This window comes from Petromyzon marinus, chromosome 18, assembly GCF_048934315.1.
Source record: "Petromyzon marinus isolate PM22_M1 ecotype Great Lakes invasive population chromosome 18, UKy_Petmar_22M1.pri1.0, whole genome shotgun sequence".
NCBI lineage: Eukaryota > Metazoa > Chordata > Hyperoartia > Petromyzontiformes > Petromyzontidae > Petromyzon > Petromyzon marinus.
The window spans coordinates 14640444-14655428 of record NC_133684.1 but is presented as its reverse complement, the minus strand read 5'-3'; positions in this window follow the sequence as shown (position 1 = coordinate 14655428).

Genomic DNA, 14985 nt, shown 5'->3' with positions numbered 1-14985 from the left:
CTGAACCTTATGGGATGCTCACTAATTAACAATGAACCCTGTGGGAGTCTCACTGATTAACACTGAACCCTGTGGGAGTCTCACTGATTAACACTGAACCCTATGGGAGTCTCACTCATTAACACTGGACCCTGGGGGAGTCTCACTGATTAACACTGAACCCTGTGGGAGTCCCACTGAATATCACTGAACCCTGTGGGAGTCTCATTGATTAACACTGAACCCTATGGGATGCTCACTAATTAACATTGAACCCTGTGGGAGTCTCACTGATTAACACTGAACCCTATGGTAGTCTCACTGATTAACACTGAACGCTGTGGGAGTCTCACTGATTAACACTGAACCCTATGGGAGTCTCACTGATTAACACTGAAACCTGTCGGAGTTTCAGTGATTAACACTGAACCCTATGGGAGTTTCACTGATTAATACTGAACCCTGTGGGACTCTCAGTGATTAACACTGAACCCTGTGGGAGTCTCACTTATTAACACTGAACCCTATGGGAGTCTCACTGATTAACACTGAACCCTATGGGAGTCTCACTGATTAACACTGAACCCTGTGGGAGTCTCACTGATTAACACTGAAACCTGTGGGAGTCTTACTGAATAACACTGAACCATATGGGAGTCTCACTGATTAAAACTGAACCCTATGGGAGTCTCAATGATTAACACTGAACCCTATGGGAGTTTCACTGATTAACACTGAACCCTGTGGGAGTCTCACTGATTAACACTGAACCCTGTGGGAGTCTCACTGATAAACACTGAACCCTATGCGAGTCTCACTGATTAACACTGAAACCTGTCGGAGTTTCAGTGATTAACACTGAACTCTATGGGAGTCTCACTGATTAACACTGAACCCTATGGGAGTCTCAATGATTAACACTGAACCCTATGGGAGTCTCATTGATTAACACTGAACCCTACGGGAGTCTCAGTGATTAACACTGAACCCTGTGGGAGTCCCACTGAATAACACTGAACCCTGTGGGAGTCCCTCTGATTAACACTGAACCCTGTGGGAGTCTCACTGATTAACACTGAACCCTGTGGGAGTCTAACTGATTAACAGTGCACCGTGTGGGAGACTCACTGATTAACACTGAACCCTGTGGGAGTCTCACTGATTAACACTGAAACCTGTAGGAGTCCCACTGAATAACACTGAACCCTGTGGGAGTCTCACTGATTAACACTGAACCCTATGGGATGCTCACTAATTTACATTGAACCCTATGTGAGTCTCACTGATTAACACTGAACCCTATGGGAGTTTCACTGATTAACACTGAACGCTGTGGGAGTCTCACTGATTAACACTGAACCCTGTGGGAGTCTCACTGATTAACACTGAACCCTATGTGAGTCTCACTGATTAACACTGAACCCTATGGGAGTCTCACTGATTAACACTGAAACCTGTCAGAGTTTCAGTGATTAACACTGAACCCTATGGGAGTTTCACTGATTAATACTGAACCCAGTGGGAGTCTCACTGATTAACACTGAACCCTGTGGGAGTCTCACTTATTAACACTGAACCCTATGGGAGTCTCACTGATTAACACTGAACCCTATGGGAGTCTCACTGATTAACACTGAACCCTGTGGGAGTCTCACTGATTAACACTGAAACTTGTGGGAGTCTCACTGAATAACACTGAACCATATGGGAGTCTCACTGATTAACACTGAACCCTATGGGAGTCTCAATGATTAACACGAACCCTATGGGTTCAGTAACACTGAACCCTGTGGGAGTCACACTGATTAACACTGAACCCTGTGGGAGTCTCACTGATTAACACTGAACCCTATGGGATGCTCACTAATTAACATTGAACCCTGTGGGAGGCTCACTGATTAACACTGAACCCTATGGGAGTCTCACTGATTAACACTGAACCCTATACGAGTTTCACTGATTAACACTGAAACCTGTCGGAGTTTCAGTGATTAACACTGAACCCTATGGGAGTCTCACTGATTAACACTGAACCCTATGGGAGTCTCAATGATTAACACTGAACCCTATGGGAGTCTCATTGATTAACACTGAACCCTACGAGAGTCTCAGTGATTAACACTGAACCCTGTGGGAGTCCCAATCAATAACACTGAACCCTGTGGGAGTCCCTCTGATTAACACTTAACCCTGTGGGAGTCTCACTGATTAACACTGAACCCTGTGGGAGTCTCACTGATTAACAGTGAATCGTGTGGGAGTCTCACTGATTAACACTGAACCCTGTGGGAATCTCACTGATTAACACTGAACCCTGTGGGAGTCCCACTGAATAACACTGAACCCTGTGGGAGTCGCATTGATTAACACTAAACCCTATGGGATGCTCACTAATTAACAATGAACCCTGTGGGAGTCTCACTGATTAACACTGAACCCTATGGGAGTCTCACTGATTAACACTGAACCCTGTGGGAGTCTCACTGATTAACAGTGAACCGTGAGGGAGTCTCACTGATTAACACTGAACCCGGTGGGAGTCTCACTGATTAACACTGAACCCTGTGGGAGTCCCACTGAATAACACTGAACCCTGTGGGAGTCTCACTGATTAACACTGAACCCTATGGGATGCTCACTAATTAACATTGAACCCTGTGGCAGTCTCACTGATTAACACTGAACCCTATGGGAGTCTCACTGATTAACACTGAACGCTGAGGGAGTCTCACTAATTAACACTGAACCCTATGTGAGTCTCACTGATTAACACTGAACCCTATGGGAGTCTCATTGATTAACACTGAAACCTGTCGGAGTTTCAGTGATTAACACTGAACCCTATGGGAGTTTCACTGATTAATACTGAACCCAGTGGGAGTCTCACTGATTAACACTGAACCATATGGGAGTCTCACTGATTAGCACTGAACCCTATGGGAGTCTCAATGATTTACACTGAACCCTATGGGAGTTTCACTGATTAACACTGAACGCTGTGGGATTCTCACTGATTAACACTGAACCCTGTGGGAGTCACACTGATTAACACTGAACCCTGTGGGAGTCTCACTGATTAACACTGAACCCTATGGGATGCTCACTAATTAACATTGAACCCTGTGGGAGGCTCACTGATTAACACTGAACCCTATGGGTGTCTCACTGATTAACAGTGAACGCTGTGGGAGTCTCACTGATTAACACTGAACCCTGTGGGAGTCTCCATGATTAACAATGAACCCTGTGGGAGACTCACTGATCAACACTGAACCCTGTGGGAGTCTCACTGATTAACATTGAACCCTATGGGAGTCTCACTGATTAACACTGAAACCTGTCGGCGTTTCAGTGATTAACACTGAACCCTATGGGAGGCTCACTGATTAATACTGAACGCTGTGGGAGTCTCACTGATTAACACTGAACCCTGTGAGAGTCTCACTTATTAACACTGACCCCTATGGGAGTCTCACTGATTAACACTGAACCCTATGGGAGTCTCACTGATTAACACTGAACCCTATGGGAGTCTCAATGATTAACACTGAACCCTATGGGAGTCTCACTGATTAACACAGAACCCTATGGGACTCTCATTGATGAACACTGAACCCTACGGGAGTCTCAGTGATTAACACTGAACCCCGTGGGAGTCCCACTGAATAAAACTGAACCCTGTGGGAGTCCCACTGATTAACATTGAACCCTGTTGGAGTCTCAGTGATTAACACTGAACCCTGTGGGAGTCTCATTGATTAACACTGAACCCTGTGGGAGTCTCACTGATTAACACTGAACCCTGTGGGAATCTCACTGATTAACACTGAACCCTATGGGATGCTCACTAATTAACATTGAACCCTGTGGGAGTCTCACTGATTAACACTGAACCCTATGGGAGTCTCACTGATTAACACTGAACGCTGTGGGAGTCTCACTGATTAACACTGAACCCTGTGGGAGTCTCACTGATTAACACTGAACCCTATGTGAGTCTCACTGATTAACACTGAACCCTATGGGAGTCTCACTGATTAACACTGAAACCTGTCGGAGTTTCAGTGATTAACACTGAACCCTATGGGAGTTTCACTGATTAATACTGAACCCTGTGGGAGTCTCACTGATTAACACTGAACCCTGTGGGAGTCTCACTTATTAACACTGAACCCTATGGGATTCTCACTGATTAACACTGCACCCTGTGGGAGTCACACTGATTAACACTGAACCCTGTGGGAGTCTCACTGATTAACACTAAACCCTATGGGATGCTCACTAATTAACATTGAACCCTGTGGGAGGCTCACTGATTAACACTGAACCCTATGGGAGTTTCACTGATTAACAGTGAACGCTGTGGGAGTCTCACTGATTAACACTGAACCCTGTGGGAGTCCCACTGAATAACACTGAACCCTGTGGGAGTCCCTCTGATTAACACTTAACCCTGTGGGAGTCTCACTGATTAACACTGAACCCTGTGGGAGTCTCACTGATTAACAGTGAACCGTGTGGGAGTCTCACTGATTAACACTGAACCCTGTGGGAGTCCCACTGAATAACACTGAGCCCTGTGGGAGTCTCATTGATTAACAATGAACCCTATGGGATGCTCACTAATTAACATTGAACCCTGTGGGAGTCTCACTGATTAACACTGAACCCTATGGGAGTCTCACTGATTAACACTGAACGCTGTGGGAGTCTCACTGATTAACACTGAACCCTATGTGAGTCTCACTGATTAACACTGAACCCTGTGGGAGTCTCACTGATTAACAGTGAACCGTGTGGGAGTCTCACTGATTAACACTGAACACTGTGGGAGTCTCACTGATTAACACTGAACCCTGTGGGAGTCCCACTGAATAACACTGAACCCTGTGGGAGTCTCACTGATTAACACTGAACCCTATGGGATGCTCACTAATTAACATTGAACCCTGTGGGAGTCTCACTGATTAACACTGAACCCTATGGTAGTCTCACTGATTAACACTGAACGCTGTGGGAGTCTCACTGATTAACACTGAACCCTGTGGGAGTCTGACTGATTAACACTGAACCCTATGTGAGTCTCACTGATTAACACTGAACCCTATGGGAGTCTCACTGATTAACACTGAAACCTGTCGGAGTTTCAGTGATTAACACTGAACCCTATGGGAGTTTCACTGATTAATACTGAACCCTGTGGGAGTCTCACTGATTAACACTGAACCCTGTGGGAGTCTCACTTATTAACACTGAACCCTATGGGAGTCTCACTGATTAACACTGAACCCTATGGGAGTCTCACTGATTAATACTGAACCCTGTGGGAGTCTCACTGATTAACACTGAAACCTGTGGGAGTCTTACTGAATAACACTGAACCCTATGGGAGTCTCACTGATTAAAACTGAACCCTATGGGAGTCTCAATGATTAACACTGAACCCTATGGGAGTTTCACTGATTAACACTGAACCCTGTGGGAGTCTCACTGATTAACACTGAACCCTGTGGGAGTCTCACTGATAAACACTGAACCCTATGCGATTCTCACTGATTAACACTGAAACCTGTCGGAGTTTCACTGATTAACACTGAACCCTATGGGATGCTCACTAATTTACATTGAACCCTGTGGGAGTCTCACAGATTAACACTGAACCCTATGGGAGTCTCACTGATTAACACTGAACCCTATGGGAGTCTCACTGATTAACACTGAACCCTATGGGAGTCTCAATGATTAACACTGATCCCTATGGGAGTCTCACTGATTAACACAGAACCCTATGGGACTCTCATTGATGAACACTGAACCCTACGGGAGTCTCAGTGATTAACACTGAACCCCGTGGGAGTCCCACTGAATAACACTGAACCCTGTGGGAGTCCCACTGATTAACATTGAACCCTGTTGGAGTCTCAGTGATTAACACTGAACCCTGTGGGAGTCTCATTGATTAACACTGAACCCTGTGGGAGTCTCACTGATTAACACTGAACCCTGTGGGAATCTCACTGATTAACACTGAACCCTGTGGGAGTCCCACTGAATAACACTGAACCCTGTGGGAGTCTCACTGATTAACACTGAACCCTATGGGATGCTCACTAATTAACATTGAACCCTGTGGGAGTCTCACTGATTAACACTGAACCCTATGGGAGTCTCACTGATTAACACTGAACGCTGTGGGAGTCTCACTGATTAACACTGAACCCTGTGGGAGTCTCACTGATTAACACTGAACCCTATGTGAGTCTCACTGATTAACACTGAACCCTATGGGAGTCTCACTGATTAACACTGAAACCTGTCGGAGTTTCAGTGATTAACACTGAACCCTATGGGAGTTTCACTGATTAATACTGAACCCTGTGGGAGTCTCACTGATTAACACTGAACCCTGTGGGAGTCTCACTTATTAACACTGAACCCAATGGGAGTCTCACTGATTAACACTGAACCCTATGGGATTCTCACTGATTAACACTGAACCCTGTGGGAGTCACACTGATTAACACTGAACCCTGTGGGAGTCTCACTGATTAACACTAAACCCTATGGGATGCTCACTAATTAACATTGAACCCTGTGGGAGGCTCACTGATTAACACTGAACCCTATGGGAGTCTCACTGATTAACAGTGAACGCTGTGGGAGACTCACTGATTAACACTGAACCCTGTGGGAGTCCCACTGAATAACACTGAACCCTGTGGGAGTCCCTCTGATTAACACTTAACCCTGTGGGAGTCTCACTGATTAACACTGAACCCTGTGGGAGTCTCACTGATTAACAGTGAACCGTGTGGGAGTCTCACTGATTAACACTGAACCCTGTGGGAGTCTCACTGATTAACACTGAACCCTTTGGGAGTCCCACAGAATAACACTGAACCCTGTGGGAGTCTCATTGATTAACACTGAACCCTATGGGATGCCCACTAATTAACATTGAACCCTGTGGGAGTCTCACTGATTAACACTGAACCCTATGGGAGTCTCATTGATTAACACTGAACGCTGTGGGAGTCTCACTGATTAACACTGAACCCTATGTGAGTCTCACTGATTAACACTGAACCCTGTGGGAGTCTCACTGATTAACAGTGAACCGTGTGGGAGTCTCACTGATTAACACTGAACCCTGTGGGAGTCTCACTGATTAACACTGAACCCTGTGGGAGTCCCACTGAATAACACTGAACCCTGTGGGAGTCTCACTGATTAACACTGAACCCTATGGGATGCTCACTAATTAACATTGAACCCTGTGGGAGTCTCACTGATTAACACTGAACCCTATGGTAGTTTCACTGATTAACACTGAACGCTGTAGGAGTCTCACTGATTAACACTGAACCCTGTGGGAGTCTGACTGATTAACACTGAACCCTATGTGAGTCTCACTGATTAACACTGAACCCTATGGGAGTCTCAATGATTAACACGAACCCTATGGGTTCAGTAACACTGAACCCTGTGGGAGTCACACTGATTAACACTGAACCCTGTGGGAGTCTCACTGATTAACAATGAACCCTGTGGGAGTCTCACTGATTAACACTGAACCCTGTGGGAGTCCCACTGAATAACACTGAACCCTGTGGGAGTCTCATTGATTAACACTGAACCCTATGGGATGCTCACTAATTAACATTGAACCCTGTGGGAGTCTCACTGATTAACACTGAACCCTATGGGAGTCTCACTGATTAACACTGAACGCTGTGGGAGTCTCACTGATTAACACTGAACCCTATGTGAGTCTCACTGATTAACACTGAACCCTATGGGAGTCTCACTGATTAACACTGAACCCTGTGGGAGTCTCACTGATTAACAGTGAACCGTGTGGGAGTCTCACTGATTAACACTGAACACTGTGGGAGTCTCACTGATTAACACTGAACCCTGTGGGAGTCCCACTGAATAACACTGAACCCTGTGGGAGTCTCACTAATTAACATTGAACCCTGTGGCAGTCTCACTGATTAACACTGAACCCTATGGGAGTCTCAATGATTAACACGAACCCTATGGGTTCAGTAACACTGAACCCTGTGGGAGTCACACTGATTAACACTGAACCCTGTGGGAGTCTCACTGATTAACACTGAACCCTGTGGGAGTCTCACTGATTAACACTGAACCCTGTGGGAGTCCCACTGAATAACACTGAACCCTGTGGGAGTCTCATTGATTAACACTGAACCCTATGGGATGCTCACTAATTAACATTGAACCCTGTGGGAGTCTCACTGATTAACACTGAACCCTATGGGAGTCTCACTGATTAACACTGAACGCTGTGGGAGTCTCACTGATTAACACTGAACCCTATGTGAGTCTCACTGATTAACACTGAACCCTATGGGAGTCTCACTGATTAACACTGAACCCTGTGGGAGTCTCACTGATTAACAGTGAACCGTGTGGGAGTCTCACTGATTAACACTGAACACTGTGGGAGTCTCACTGATTAACACTGAACCCTGTGGGAGTCCCACTGAATAACACTGAACCCTGTGGGAGTCTCACTGATTAACACTGAACCCTATGGGATGCTCACTAATTAACATTGAACCCTGTGGGAGTCTCACTGATTAACACTGAACCCTATGGTAGTCTCACTGATTAACACTGAACGCTGTGGGAGTCTCACTGATTAACACTGAACCCTGTGGGAGTCTGACTGATTAACACTGAACCCTATGTGAGTCTCACTGATTAACACTGAACCCTATGGGAGTCTCACTGATTAACACTGAAACCTGTCGGAGTTTCAGTGATTAACACTGAACCCTATGGGAGTTTCACTGATTAATACTGAACCCTGTGGGAGTCTCACTGATTAACACTGAACCCTGTGGGAGTCTCACTTATTAACACTGAACCCTATGGGAGTCTCACTGATTAACACTGAACCCTATGGGAGTCTCACTGATTAATACTGAACCCTGTGGGAGTCTCACTGATTAACACTGAAACCTGTGGGAGTCTTACTGAATAACACTGAACCCTATGGGAGTCTCACTGATTAAAACTGAACCCTATGGGAGTCTCAATGATTAACACTGAACCCTATGGGAGTTTCACTGATTAACACTGAACCCTGTGGGAGTCTCACTGATTAACACTGAACCCTGTGGGAGTCTCACTGATTAACACTGAACCCTATGTGAGTCTCACTGATTAACACTGAACCCTATGGGAGTCTCAATGATTAACACGAACCCTATGGGATGCTCACTAATTAACATTGAACCCTGTGGGAGTCTCACTGATTAACACTGAACCCTATGGTAGTTTCACTGATTAACACTGAACGCTGTAGGAGTCTCACTGATTAACACTGAACCCTGTGGGAGTCTGACTGATTAACACTGAACCCTATGTGAGTCTCACTGATTAACACTGAACCCTATGGGAGTCTCAATGATTAACACGAACCCTATGGGTTCAGTAACACTGAACCCTGTGGGAGTCACACTGATTAACACTGAACCCTGTGGGAGTCTCACTGATTAACACTGAACCCTGTGGGAGTCTCACTGATTAACACTGAACCCTGTGGGAGTCCCACTGAATAACACTGAACCCTGTGGGAGTCTCATTGATTAACACTGAACCCTATGGGATGCTCACTAATTAACATTGAACCCTGTGGGAGTCTCACTGATTAACACTGAACCCTATGGGAGTCTCACTGATTAACACTGAACGCTGTGGGAGTCTCACTGATTAACACTGAACCCTATGTGAGTCTCACTGATTAACACTGAACCCTATGGGAGTCTCACTGATTAACACTGAACCCTGTGGGAGTCTCACTGATTAACAGTGAACCGTGTGGGAGTCTCACTGATTAACACTGAACACTGTGGGAGTCTCACTGATTAACACTGAACCCTGTGGGAGTCCCACTGAATAACACTGAACCCTGTGGGAGTCTCACTAATTAACATTGAACCCTGTGGCAGTCTCACTGATTAACACTGAACCCTATGGGAGTCTCAATGATTAACACGAACCCTATGGGTTCAGTAACACTGAACCCTGTGGGAGTCACACTGATTAACACTGAACCCTGTGGGAGTCTCACTGATTAACACTGAACCCTGTGGGAGTCTCACTGATTAACACTGAACCCTGTGGGAGTCCCACTGAATAACACTGAACCCTGTGGGAGTCTCATTGATTAACACTGAACCCTATGGGATGCTCACTAATTAACATTGAACCCTGTGGGAGTCTCACTGATTAACACTGAACCCTATGGGAGTCTCACTGATTAACACTGAACGCTGTGGGAGTCTCACTGATTAACACTGAACCCTGTGTGAGTCTCACTGATTAACACTGAACCCTATTGGAGTCTCACTGATTAACACTGAACCCTGTGGGAGTCTCACTGATTAACAGTGAACCGTGTGGGAGTCTCACTGATTAACACTGAACACTGTGGGAGTCTCACTGATTAACACTGAACCCTGTGGGAGTCCCACTGAATAACACTGAACCCTGTGGGAGTCTCACTGATTAACACTGAACCCTATGGGATGCTCACTAATTAACATTGAACCCTGTGGGAGTCTCGCTGATTAACACTGAACCCTATGGTAGTCTCACTGATTAACACTGAACGCTGTGGGAGTCTCACTGATTAACACTGAACCCTGTGGGAGTCTGACTGATTAACACTGAACCCTATGTGAGTCTCACTGATTAACACTGAACCCTATGGGAGTCTCACTGATTAACACTGAAACCTGTCAGAGTTTCAGTGATTAACACTGAACCCTATGGGTGTTTCACTGATTAATACTGAACCCTGTGGGAGTCTCACTGATTAACACTGAACCCTGTGGGAGTCTCACTTATTAACACTGAACCCTATGGGAGTCTCACTGATTAACACTGAACCCTATGGGAGTCTCACTGATTAATACTGAACCCTGTGGGAGTCTCACTGATTAACACTGAAACCTGTGGGAGTCTTACTGAATAACACTGAACCCTATGGGAGTCTCACTGATTAAAACTGAACCCTATGGGAGTCTCAATGATTAACACTGAACCCTATGGGAGTTTCACTGATTAACACTGAACCCTGTGGGAGTCTCACTGATTAACACTGAACCCTGTGGGAGTCTCACTGATTAACACTGAACCCTATGTGAGTCTCACTGATTAACACTGAACCCTATGGGAGTCTCAATGATTAACACGAACCCTATGGGATGCTCACTAATTAACATTGAACCCTGTGGGAGTCTCACTGATTAACACTGAACCCTATGGTAGTTTCACTGATTAACACTGAACGCTGTAGGAGTCTCACTGATTAACACTGAACCCTGTGGGAGTCTGACTGATTAACACTGAACCCTATGTGAGTCTCACTGATTAACACTGAACCCTATGGGAGTCTCAATGATTAACACGAACCCTATGGGTTCAGTAACACTGAACCCTGTGGGAGTCACACTGATTAACACTGAACCCTGTGGGAGTCTCACTGATTAACACTGAACCCTGTGGGAGTCTCACTGATTAACACTGAACCCTGTGGGAGTCCCACTGAATAACACTGAACCCTGTGGGAGTCTCATTGATTAACACTGAACCCTATGGGATGCTCACTAATTAACATTGAACCCTGTGGGAGTCTCACTGATTAACACTGAACCCTATGGGAGTCTCACTGATTAACACTGAACGCTGTGGGAGTCTCACTGATTAACACTGAACCCTATGTGAGTCTCACTGATTAACACTGAACCCTATGGGAGTCTCACTGATTAACACTGAACCCTGTGGGAGTCTCACTGATTAACAGTGAACCGTGTGGGAGTCTCACTGATTAACACTGAACACTGTGGGAGTCTCACTGATTAACACTGAACCCTGTGGGAGTCCCACTGAATAACACTGAACCCTGTGGGAGTCTCACTAATTAACATTGAACCCTGTGGCAGTCTCACTGATTAACACTGAACCCTATGGGAGTCTCAATGATTAACACGAACCCTATGGGTTCAGTAACACTGAACCCTGTGGGAGTCACACTGATTAACACTGAACCCTGTGGGAGTCTCACTGATTAACACTGAACCCTGTGGGAGTCTCACTGATTAACACTGAACCCTGTGGGAGTCCCACTGAATAACACTGAACCCTGTGGGAGTCTCATTGATTAACACTGAACCCTATGGGATGCTCACTAATTAACATTGAACCCTGTGGGAGTCTCACTGATTAACACCGAACCCTATGGGAGTCTCACTGATTAACACTGAACGCTGTGGGAGTCTCACTGATTAACACTGAACCCTGTGGGAGTCTCACTGATTAACACTGAACCCTGTGGGAGTCCCACTGAATAACACTGAACCCTGTGGGAGTCTCACTGATTAACACTGAACCCTATGGGATGCTCACTAATTAACATTGAACCCTGTGGGAGTCTCACTGATTAACACTGAACCCTATGGTAGTCTCACTGATTAACACTGAACGCTGTGGGAGTCTCACTGATTAACACTGAACCCTGTGGGAGTCTGACTGATTAACACTGAACCCTATGTGAGTCTCACTGATTAACACTGAACCCTGTGGGAGTCTCACTGATTAACACTGAACCCTGTGGGAGTCTCACTGATTAACACTGAACCCTGTGGGAGTCCCACTGAATAACACTGAACCCTGTGGGAGTCTCATTGATTAACACTGAACCCTATGGGATGCTCACTAATTAACATTGAACCCTGTGGGAGTCTCACTGATTAACACTGAACCCTATGGGAGTCTCACTGATTAACACTGAACGCTGTGGGAGTCTCACTGATTAACACTGAACCCTATGTGAGTCTCACTGATTAACACTGAACCCTATGGGAGTCTCACTGATTAACACTGAACCCTGTGGGAGTCTCACTGATTAACAGTGAACCGTGTGGGAGTCTCACTGATTAACACTGAACACTGTGGGAGTCTCACTGATTAACACTGAACCCTGTGGGAGTCCCACTGAATAACACTGAACCCTGTGGGAGTCTCACTAATTAACATTGAACCCTGTGGCAGTCTCACTGATTAACACTGAACCCTATGGGAGTCTCAATGATTAACACGAACCCTATGGGTTCAGTAACACTGAACCCTGTGGGAGTCACACTGATTAACACTGAACCCTGTGGGAGTCTCACTGATTAACACTGAACCCTGTGGGAGTCTCACTGATTAACACTGAACCCTGTGGGAGTCCCACTGAATAACACTGAACCCTGTGGGAGTCTCATTGATTAACACTGAACCCTATGGGATGCTCACTAATTAACATTGAACCCTGTGGGAGTCTCACTGATTAACACCGAACCCTATGGGAGTCTCACTGATTAACACTGAACGCTGTGGGAGTCTCACTGATTAACACTGAACCCTGTGGGAGTCTCACTGATTAACACTGAACCCTGTGGGAGTCCCACTGAATAACACTGAACCCTGTGGGAGTCTCACTGATTAACACTGAACCCTATGGGATGCTCACTAATTAACATTGAACCCTGTGGGAGTCTCACTGATTAACACTGAACCCTATGGTAGTCTCACTGATTAACACTGAACGCTGTGGGAGTCTCACTGATTAACACTGAACCCTGTGGGAGTCTGACTGATTAACACTGAACCCTATGTGAGTCTCACTGATTAACACTGAACCCTATGGGAGTCTCACTGATTAACACTGAAACCTGTCGGAGTTTCAGTGATTAACACTGAACCCTATGGGAGTTTCACTGATTAATACTGAACCCTGTGGGAGTCTCACTGATTAACACTGAACCCTGTGGGAGTCTCACTTATTAACACTGAACCCTATGGGAGTCTCACTGATTAACACTGAACCCTATGGGAGTCTCACTGATTAATACTGAACCCTGTGGGAGTCTCACTGATTAACACTGAAACCTGTGGGAGTCTTACTGAATAACACTGAACCCTATGGGAGTCTCACTGATTAAAACTGAACCCTATGGGAGTCTCAATGATTAACACTGAACCCTATGGGAGTTTCACTGATTAACACTGAACCCTGTGGGAGTCTCACTGATTAACACTGAACCCTGTGGGAGTCTCACTGATTAACACTGAACCCTATGGGAGTCTCAATGATTAACACTGAACCCTATGGGAGTTTCACTGATTAACACTGAACCCTGTGGGAGTCTCACTGATTAACACTGAACCCTGTGGGAGTCTCACTGATTAACACTGAACCCTATGTGAGTCTCACTGATTAACACTGAACCCTATGGGAGTCTCAATGATTAACACGAACCCTATGGGATGCTCACTAATTAACATTGAACCCTGTGGGAGTCTCACTGATTAACACTGAACCCTATGGTAGTTTCACTGATTAACACTGAACGCTGTAGGAGTCTCACTGATTAACACTGAACCCTGTGGGAGTCTGACTGACTAACACTGAACCCTATGTGAGTCTCACTGATTAACACTGAACCCTATGGGAGTCTCAATGATTAACACGAACCCTATGGGTTCAGTAACACTGAACCCTGTGGGAGTCTCACTGATTAACAGTGAACCGTGTGGGAGTCTCACTGATTAACACTGAACACTGTGGGAGTCTCACTGATTAACACTGAACCCTGTGGGAGTCCCACTGAATAACACTGAACCCTGTGGGAGTCTCACTAATTAACATTGAACCCTGTGGCAGTCTCACTGATTAACACTGAACCCTATGGGAGTCTCAATGATTAATACGAACCCTATGGGTTCAGTAACACTGAACCCTGTGGGAGTCACACTGATTAACACTGAACCCTGTGGGAGTCTCACTGATTAACACTGAACCCTGTGGGAGTCTCACTGATTAACACTGAACCCTGTGGGAGTCCCACTGAATAACACTGAACCCTGTGGGAGTCTCATTGATTAACACTGAACCCTATGGGATGCTCACTAATTAACATT